The sequence below is a fragment of the Pocillopora verrucosa genome, chromosome 8 (genome assembly GCF_036669915.1).
Source record: "Pocillopora verrucosa isolate sample1 chromosome 8, ASM3666991v2, whole genome shotgun sequence".
Classification (NCBI taxonomy): Eukaryota; Metazoa; Cnidaria; class Anthozoa; order Scleractinia; family Pocilloporidae; genus Pocillopora; species Pocillopora verrucosa.
This window is the reverse complement of record NC_089319.1, coordinates 11,461,605-11,472,271: the sequence shown is the minus strand read 5'-3', so window position 1 is coordinate 11,472,271 and position 10,667 is coordinate 11,461,605. Positions and strand designations below refer to the sequence as shown.

The 10,667-nt window shown below is 37.2% G+C and overlaps 2 pseudogenes; one reads left to right on the top strand and one right to left on the bottom strand.

The window, feature by feature from the left end:
- Positions 1-1,699: 1,699 nt before the first annotated feature.
- On the bottom strand, positions 1,700-3,105 carry LOC136282768 (uncharacterized; annotated as a pseudogene).
- A 5,630-nt stretch (positions 3,106-8,735) lies between these two features.
- LOC136282980 (uncharacterized) lies at positions 8,736-9,934 on the top strand (annotated as a pseudogene).
- The last annotated feature ends 733 nt before the right edge of the window (positions 9,935-10,667 follow it).

Below are 10,667 nucleotides of genomic sequence, written 5' to 3'. Positions count from 1 at the left end.
TAGGAGCATGTACTTGCAACTTACAGTTTCCATACATTCAGAGGACTTGACTTCATCATCCAAGCTAAGGATGATTACAGAGACTTCAGGCTTCAAATAAAAGCAGAATAGTGGAATATATATATTAAAAAATGGGTTTGGTCCTTTCGTATACAATATACAATATATATTGACAACTATACTATGATAAGCCTCACAAAAAATGTTTACAGAATGTACGTGTAGTGATATCTCTATGTCTTCAATCTCAAAGTCAATCTCCTTGGTTAAAATGTTACCACTAGTCAGAATTTCTTACATGCTGATGTTTACTGTATTTGGACAAAACAACAAATGAAATGCAAAACAAGTGATCTTACCTTCAAAGGCTTTCCCTTGAAAATACTAATTCCAGGATTATATTCCTCTGGACCAGAATGAAAAAAAGGTTTGGCTCTCTTATGCCTCTCAGGGTATTTGACTGCAAATAAACACAGCTTTAGATTGAAATGCTTCCTTCATTTAATCTTTAATAATTATTTTAATGACCAAGTCAGCAAATGAGCACCTACCCACCACAGACTCATTAGCATGATGACAAAATACATGACTGCCAATCAACCTGGTTTGTTGGCTGTTGGATTGATTGATTAATTGAGCAATAAAAAATTGAGTGATGGATAACCGATTGATTGATTAATTGATTAATCACTGATGGATCAATAGGAGACTGAATGATCGATTGATCATCGATTGATTGCTTGATTGATGCATTTACTAATTAAGTAAGTCATGAGCAGCAAGCTACAACTGTCCTATTTATAAAACATATCTTACCTGGCTAATGCTCGCTTTGGTTGTAAGCAGCATATAATGAGAACCTGTATAGGCCAGATGAATATCTTGATTTCCAACAGAGCCACTGAAGGGTTTTACAGAAGCCATTCTCTAAGATATAAAATAAAAGAGTTTTTAATGAATGTTTGAACTGTGCATTGATAATCAATACTATTACCTAGTTCTTGATTTAAGGGAAAGTACAAAATATGTGATAAAGGAAAGTAAACTACTTACACCATTCCAATCAATCACATTAATATTTAGAGAGAATATTGTTGTCATTGCTCTGATAACCACGTGATTTGTCATTTCGTCCTTTAATGCTTTCACACAGTCTTGCCAAGTACTTGGCCATTTTCCAATCTGGGGAAAATCAGCATCCAACAAAAACTGCAGGAGATCCTGGTTTTGCAGTGTCCCATCCTGCACAAACACAACAATTTAGCTCACACTTTGTCAAGACCCCAATGAGTGCATGCGCTATAACATACAAATGAACTTTAACAGCTTATTAGTAAGCACCGGGGTTAATTGAAATGACTGTAATATTTCTGTCTATTTTATGGCTTAAGTAAAGTAAAGCTAGAGTGAAGGCACTAAACTGGAGAAACAAAATTTCATAGTCAAGGTGTAATATTCAAATAGATACAAAAGAAAACAATGGAATTAGTCCTAATATCTATTTTATGGGTTTATTGCCTCGACTCTATTGCAATCTTTTTTATAGTCATGTGTATTAATCACACATTTTTTACTCAAAACAAAAAGCAATATAATATAAAGCTTTAAATTCCAAAACTTGTAATGGTATACTTAAGTATTTATTGAATTATTTAACTAGATGCTTCAAAAATACTTGAAATAAATTAAAATGAGAAACTTATGAAATTAATGGTGGTTGAAAATTTGTCAGGGCTGCAATTACAATAAATATGTCTGATAAAAATGGTGCTAAGGAGATTGGAATCTTAGAATCCAAAATATGCTAATTCTTTATTCTCTCCATCCATCTCTCTACATGAACTCTGAGACAGGCAACTTTCTTGTTCTTTGCAGCTTCTTCCTTAGAAAATTGTTTTCTCCCCTTCAGAAATGCTGGCGTTGTTAAGACAGCCCCTACAGAGGCCAGTTCATCCTGAGTTAAAAACCCCTTGTCTGCCATGACTTCATCATCCTGCTGAAGGTGGTTAAAAAGTCCACTCTTCACAGTTATTTTCTTGTCAGAAATACTGCCAGGGTATAGCTCACTAATAAATGCTGTGGCACCACTTGGAGTTATTCCCACCAAAGCCTTCATTGTTGTCCTTGATTTGTAGGAGGAATAGCATGCTGACTGATTGTTTAAGGCAGAGGGTCATTTCATCTCAATTTCAGTGCAATCAATTACAACAACAACAACTACAACACTGACTTCATTAGACGAAACACTCACAGGGCGACCGACACTACAGAAACTAACAGGGATTCCACATCTGTCATGACTACAGCTGCTATACCCTACATCAAAGGCACTTCTGAGGCTATCGCGCGGACCCTACAACCTTACAACATTCGCGTAGCTCACAGGCGTATTACTACTTTACGACATTTGCTGATCAACGTTAAAGACAAAGACGAACCCAACAACAGACAGGGAGCGATTTATAAGATCGAGTGCTCTGACTGCCAGGCCTCCTACATTGGTGAGACTGGTAGAAACCTTAACACGCGACTAACTGAACACAAACAAGCAACTAGAAATGGCGATGGAAACAATCACATTTCTGAACATCACTGACAAACTAATCACAGAATCAACTGGGACTCTGCTAAATGCTTAACCTACAGTACAAAATATTTTCAACGACTGACTCTGGAAAGCTGTTTTACTAACTTAGAACAGACGCCTCTCAACAGATGTCAACAATTACCAGTACCTTACAAATGACTCATTAACGACGTGAACAAACCGACAAACAGACCCACAAACAACAGACGGATCGAAACCAACCAATGACTGTTAACAAACTCTACGCAAGTCTTCCCGCCAATCACATCACGGCTAAACAGACCAATCACGTTCAACAGACCAGACTTTATAACATCATCCACTGACAACTACTCTTCACTTGACTCTGAAGATGACTACCGCACAGATAGTCAAAACATCAGTCACCAATAACAGTTCTTTTCAGAACTACACTCACCCAGACAATCTTACTACATGAACTACTGATACTCCTGGGTTCAAACCATTTACTTTATGATTGCTGTTCTTGGATAAAATTCCTTAAACAAGGAGGGCATGTGTAGCTTGATTACATCCTTTGGGGGTAACTGAGTCAGTACTTGCAGTTCACTTCTTAAAAACCTGATCCACATTCTAAATATCTCAGAAACAACAGAAGAAGAAATATTGAAGCGATAAGCCAAGTCTCTATTAAAAAGTCCAAGTCTCAGTTTCATAAGGACCTTTACAAATTCTTGAAATATGGTTATCTTTCTAGGCCTTCCAAGCTTATTGGAAGTATTTGAATCAAATATCTTTCTTTGATGGGATCCATAGCTTAAGTTCCTTGAAGGTTCCTCAACAATATCAAAACACAGCATAAGGGTTTCATAGTCTAAAAACCCAGTAAAAGAAGCAATGTCTTTGGGTTTATCTTTAAACTGTTGGATATCAAATTGGACATCTTCCATTTTCCTTTTGATGTCCTCCAGTTCTATGGTCAACTTTCATATTTCAGCTTCCATCTGAGATATCCTGTTTTTGTAAGAATTGACTTCAAGTTCTTCCGGAAATGTTTCTGTCTGGGTACCGAAATCAACTCCAAGTTTTTCTAAAAATGTTTTTGTTTGAGTACCAGTAGTATTATGAGACTTTTCGGTAGATTGCTCTTTATTGCACGGGATTTGATCATTCATGATCAGCTGGCCATGATCAGTGTCTTCACTCAAATGTTCTACTTGGCTTTTCTTTTTCTTTTTACTTCTGACCTGCACTTGATCAGTGCTTATTCTCTTAGCTGCTTGGCATTTTGGCTTTTCAGTTGTCCAGGGAAAGAGAGAAGGCAGATACTTGCCATTTTGCTTTTTTCCTCCTTCGAAGTGCTGAGAGCAAATTTGTGTATTTTGGCTCTCTAACTTTAAGTTTTCATTTCGTAATAGTCTCACATACTCTTTGCGAATGGTTCGATCTCTTGGAATCCTGTAATAATGTCGCGTACCCAAGGGTTGGGATTACGTTGAGTGTCAACCACATATACACATCCGTCTCATTCCAGTTTTTATTGAGTACAATGTGTTACAATGCGGTGAAAACTAAAAGGAAATTTATGATTGCGTAATCAGAAATGATTCTATGGAAATTACAAATGAATGTAACAATAAAAAAGGCGATTAAATTTACAAAGGAAACTCACGTTTGATCCTGCGTAAAAAGGGTAAAAGAAACTCCGTGGGAAAGTGACTCCAGTTACTCCGAAAACTCTAATAACTCCGATAGAAAACTCTATGGATATACTCCGACAACTTACTCCGACACTCCGATATGTGATACTACAGAGATTATGTAAGCAACAGGCTTTAAACATGATAGGCGGCAAATAACACGATCAAATACGCTCTGATAAATGATTAAAAGAATGAACAATGAAACGATAATAGAATTTAAACGATAGTAAATAATCACACAAAACAAAACAGTTCAGTTCATTTCAGTTCAGTTCGCTTGCTGAATGTTCGTCACAAATAATGTAAACTTGGATTATTTCTACAGTTGTTGGAGCAATAAGGAATGCAGTAACTCACTTTTTTAGGCATGATTTTGGCCAGGAAAGATACAGAGTCATCTATTTAGTAGTTCAGGCGGCTGCCATCTTTGTTTTACTGTTCACCCAAGCACTAAGCCCAGGTCCCACACCTCCAACAAGTATACAATCCCCTGCTCTTTTCCGCTCAGAGTAATAAACTGAACTGTGGGTTCATACCATGAAGGGTCTTCTCAAGTTCCACTTCTGAGTGGAGGTCATGGCTATGATTCATCCAAGCTCCATACAGCAGAGAGTTTACTCCTTCCCTTATTTTTGTTTCATCCAGCTTTGTTTTGGAAACAGTAATTTCCATTAGTGGTTGAGGATGGATGTTGTCACCATGGCCTTTGGCATGTCACCTCTGAAGCTGTGAAGTGCATACTAAATCAGGATGTTCATCATTTTCCTGGTTTAGGTCATCAGTGTTTTTGCTGTCATACAAGCTAAACTTGCATGCTAAACATTAAGGCAAGAACGTGGTTGCAATATTTCCAGCTTTACATGAACAGTTGGCATGCAGAACTTGACCTGAAATGATGTAAAGCGTAAATTGAAGAATGTGAGGAGCATCTTTCTTCCTGAAGCTGTGTTAACATTTTGCTATCAGGTAGAAGTACCTTTGATCACTGTTTGCTTCTGCCTGAGTAAATGGAGGCATCCTTTCCAGTGAGTTTCCCAATCCATCACTTGGATGTTTCAAGGTTGAAGTTTCAGGGAAGCATTCGGTCAACAGTTTCAAAAGCCTGGTCTTCCTTTTAGTATAAATTTAATCTGAATAAGGATCAACTATCGTTTTATCTCGACCAGACGTGATATATTCTTGGAGGCTATGATAAAAACAAAGATTGTCAATGTAAGATTTCCACAACCACATGTTTATGTGTGCTCACCATTTCACAAGGCACACTTAAGTCTTGAGTCCCTTACGTGAATCACTTCGACATCTTAACCAAAACTTCAATTCTTCATTCTTTAAGGGTGAAGGATTTCTCCCGGCCAAGGAAGCGCTGGGTATGTCATTCTCAGTGAGAATTATGTTGTTTTCTGCCAACTAAGAGCCATCATTTCTTTTTTGTTGATTTTCCTGAGGCCTTTCCAATTTCCAGGCCACTCTGTGTAGTGGCCATTTATGAATACAGTGTATGGGTTAAAAAGTTAAGTACTAACAAGTGGCAGTTTGACCATCCTCTGTGTATGTTTGTCGAATCAGATTCGGTCCAAGTCCATACTTGTTTTTCTTCGATGGATTGGGTCGTATTCATCCCATTTTCAATGCTAAGTTTTTGTTCCAACTCATGTATATGTAGGGACAATCATCTCATTCTTTATTAATATAATTTTCATTCATTTATTTTGTTCTTCTATGCATCAAGGAAACTTGGTATTTATTTATCACCATTTTATTTAAGTAGATCCACTTCAATTATGTTGAATAGATGTTGACGCACTGGTATACATTGGATATGTAGCGGTTCGAAATGTTTTCAAGATGAAACACTCTGCACTTCTCAGAAAAGGTTTGTCATGTGATTCCCCACAATCATACAAGCCATCACATTTGATTCTACTTGCAAGGTGCTTTTAATTTCATGATCTTTAGTAACATTCCATCCCATTATAGCAGCAAAAGTTTGATGAGATTGGCAAATTTCCAATTGCAAAACACACTGAGATTAAGATACTTGATGTTGACTTTCCAAAAACCAGTGTAATTGGGAGGTTTCTCTGCAGGTTTTTCTGGGGAATCAATCTGTAGATTATGAATTGCTAGCTCCAAGACATCATTTAGAACATCATGACGAATCCAGTTCAGTGCTTTAGCCAATTCTAAACCAAATTGAATGTATGGTTGTGCACCTATGAAATTTCCAGACATCCTTCTACTCTTTCCAGTTTGATAGTTGTCAATTCATAAGTCATCCTTGTCCCATAGAAATGTAATATAGCCTTTTCTCTTGAGTAAGACTATAGTCTAACTCCCTGGGGTCATCCCTTATTTTGTCATATTTTTCAATGATTAAATCTGTAACTGCCTTCTTGTATCCAGATTCTCCTCCATTGTAATAATCCACCAGCATTTCCATGGGCTCTACTCTGTTTTTTAAGGTGTGTCGGTAAGCCAGTAATTCAAGCCAAGTCAAGTCAAGCCAACTAGTGACCACCACTTTGTTGGCCTCAAAATCTTGTACCACGGAAACACTACCACATAGAACCACATCTTCCTCTCTTCATATCATGTCAAAGGATAATTCCCATGGGAGGCTTAAGACGGTAACTGATGTTAGCCAATCGCACTTTCCATCTTTGCTTCTTGAAGTTGATGGTCAATCAATCAATCAATAATTTATCTAACGACGTTATTATATAAGAGCACAAGTGCTCATTCAAACTACGAAGGGCATTAAATCTACAATTACAATAATAAAATCTAGTATTAAAAGAAAAAAGATTTAAATACATAATCTGTAATCTATGTACACACAAATACAAAATGTTATAAAACTTACACACAAAATATATTAAAAAACATAAAAATTACAGCTGAATTGATCTTAGCTTAGACTTAAAAACATCAACATCATTGGCCAGCTTGACATCTTCTAGAACTTTGTTCCATAGTTGAGTGCATTTGTAAGTAAAAGAGTTCCTCATAAGACTAAATTTGGTAAGGCAAAGATTAATACAATTTCCTCTTAAATTGCAAGAGGTTTCTCTGATGCTAAAAAAGTATCTAAAGGTATATGGCAATCAATTCTTAAAACTGTCATGTAAATTATCCAGGAACTCATCCATGCAGGATTCACTCTCCAAGTTAGCGTAGAAATCCATCATGCATTCTGTATGACTTTCTTATCAACCCACGAGTTATTTATCAGGCCACCTATGCCATTGAGCTAACACTTTATTGTCTTGTGCTTCAAATCTTGTCATCTTGATACCAGGCTTCATCAGTCACTTGTACTTTTTGCAAGTCTTGTTTGTAAAATGGGCCTCTCACAGGTGTATTGTCCACTTCTTTAGATAGATAGATAGTTTATTATCAAATAAAATACATGGCAGCCAAAGGCTGAATTGAGTGCTTTTCACAATCATTGATTATAAGACTATATAAGACTACCTATAACAAAAATGCTAAGACCTAAATAAAATTACTAATATAACTAATATAGCTAATATACAGCAGTGGAATAGCTAAAAATCTAGGTTAGCACACGTGCACATAGCCGGGATAAATGAAAATTTAAAACGGTCAGTGCGAAAGTGCGGCATGTTAAAAATGCACCGGTGTCTAGTATTGTAAGCTGAAAAATGCCTATCTGGCAGCAAATTATATAATTTGTGAGATGGAGTTGAGACAGACAAAAACAGATCCGTACATAATTTCGTGCATCTGTCATAGAGCAAAACTAAACTGTGCCTGTCTAAAGAGTCACGATATGACAGTTCTGGTGAAATGATGGATAATGCGCGTCTTTGGACCTTTTCAATGTCATCACTAAGATACGCAGGTAATGCATGATGGAATATTTGTGCGCAGTATTCCAGAACAGGACGTATAGTTGTACAATAAAAATTAATTATGTCATCCGCTGGAATGCGGGCTCTCTTTAGGAGGGCTAAAAAGTATAATTGTTTGTTTGCTCTTTTTATAACATCATTGATGTGGTTATTCCACTTAAGGTTACACGAAATAGTCATGCCTAGGATCTTAGCCGACTCTACCGTCTCTAATACTTTGCCATCGACCAAGAGGGGAGTGAAATGGTGTTTCTGCCTTTTGTAGTCGATGACCATAACTTTGCATTTGTCAGTGTTAAGCTGCACCTTCTGTGCTTTGGACCAATTCTCCACCACTTTGACTGCGGTTTGGGTGTCACCTAATGCGTTACGCGGGACGATCTCTGCCACCGTCGTGTCATCAATAGGGAACTTAAGCACCAGACATTTTTCGGGCGACGGCGACGTCTACAAACGAGGGAGCATGGGTATGAGGGCGCCGTCGTTCCCGCCAAAATCCAAACTTAAGCATAGAGATATTTTTGCGACGGCAACCCATTCGAAACCTGCCTCGAAAGCTTGAAAAAAAAAACCTGTGAAAAATGTCTTTTTTGTGAAACAAGAGAGATGCTGTTACTAGCGTATGATAGTAAAATAATATCTGATGAAGAATTCTTGCTCTTGTGGGAGAGCTGCCGTTCCAAGAACCCTCATTTTCCGTACAGTTCGTATGCAAGATTTGATCTTGAAAACATTCATGGATTCATAGATGGGTCAGTGAGACAGATTGCTCGTCCAATCAACAGCAAAGAATTGTGTATAACGGTCACAAGCGTGTTCACTTGTTAAAATTCCAGTCCGTTGCACCACCAAATGGGCTCATTGGGAATATGTATGGCCCTGTTGGTATGTTAGTCATCTACATTTTTTTATTACAAAGATTTAGGTCCAGATTTTCACAATAAAGTAGGTTGCTTTTTGGTAGAGAGTGGGTCTGTGTTGCCTTGTTTCTTTGTTTAATCACACTTTTGTAAAGTGCCCACTGATAACAATAACAATAATAATAATAATAATAATAATAATGATAATGATGATAATGATAATGATGATAATGATAATTTGATAATGATAATTATAATAGTAATAATAATAATGTAATAATAATAATAATAATAATAATGGCACACATTCTTAGGAAGATTCTGTTGTAGAAGGGACATGAAACAAACAAGGAGTGAATGCACTTGCTGAGACAGTCCTGTGACATTTGGTGACCCTATACCCCTGTTGGCGTCCAATCTATTTTCAGCCAAGTACCCCAACTGTGAATAGAGTTCTGGTGTGCCATAGGAATAATAATCATCATCATTAACTTATGGTTATGATAATTGTTATTATTGTTCTTGCCTGCAGAGGGTAAAAAGCATGATGCTAGTATGCTGGTGGACTCCAACCTTCTTCATGAGCTTGAGCAAAATGCATTTTCCCCAACTGGAGAGCCCGTGTGTGTGTTTGGCAACCCTGCTTACCCTTTATGTGTGCACCTACAGGCACCATTTCGTCATGGTATACTAACCCCAGTGATGGAAGGATATAATGCAGAGATGAGTTCTGTCAGAGTGACAGTCGAGTGGCTCTTTGGCGATATTATTAATGATTTTAAATTCTTGGACTTCAAAAAGAATTTAAAAATTGGCATGAGCAGTGTTGGAAAAATGTACCTAGTCTGTGCTATTCTTAACGATGCAATAACCTGCTTATATGGAAACAGCACCTCAGAGTTTTTTGGGCTAAACCCTCCTTCCTTACTGGACTACTTCACATAAATCAGGTGTATTGAATGAATTTATTTCAGTGAAAGTAAACATACCATCAGTAGTGTTTCCTGATTTAAAGGACAGTGGCTTATAATAAAAATACCAAAATCATACTTAAAACTTACAACAAATGAGTAAACGTAACACAGCAAAACACAAAGGCTGACTGTCAAGTAATGAACAGTTTGTTTTAAGTTTTTACAGCACATAATATAAAGAGCTGTATTGTTAATCAACACTAAACTCAGTAGAGGCAGGCAGCCCATTTTCGTAAACACAATGCTTTGTCCCTAGCACAAGCAACTATAAATAACGTGTATAAACTGTTAAACTACAAAATTTCAAAAGGACGATTAAAGTGTTCTTTCTTGAATGATCTAACCTAAGATCTTACTTCTTAACCAGATTTTGCATCATGGTCATCAATGCCTGTGAAATCTGCACTTGCTGCTCTGTTTGCTTCCGTAGCAGTTCAATCTGTAGCTCTTGTTGTCTGGCCCTTACTTCCTGCTCCTTTCTTTGCAGGTCTAGCTCCTGTTGGCGAATGGAATACTCACTTTGAGCTTTTTCTTTCAAGAATTCAACCGCATTACTTCCGCTTCTTCGGCTCTTTTTGGCGCCGCCTCCAGCAGATTTGTTTGATTTTTTTTTTCGAGGCCATGCGTTCCATGGCTTTCTTTCTGATTTCTTCAGCTGCCTCTTTATCATCTGACTTTTTCTTGTCTTTGGCAGAAAAGCTATC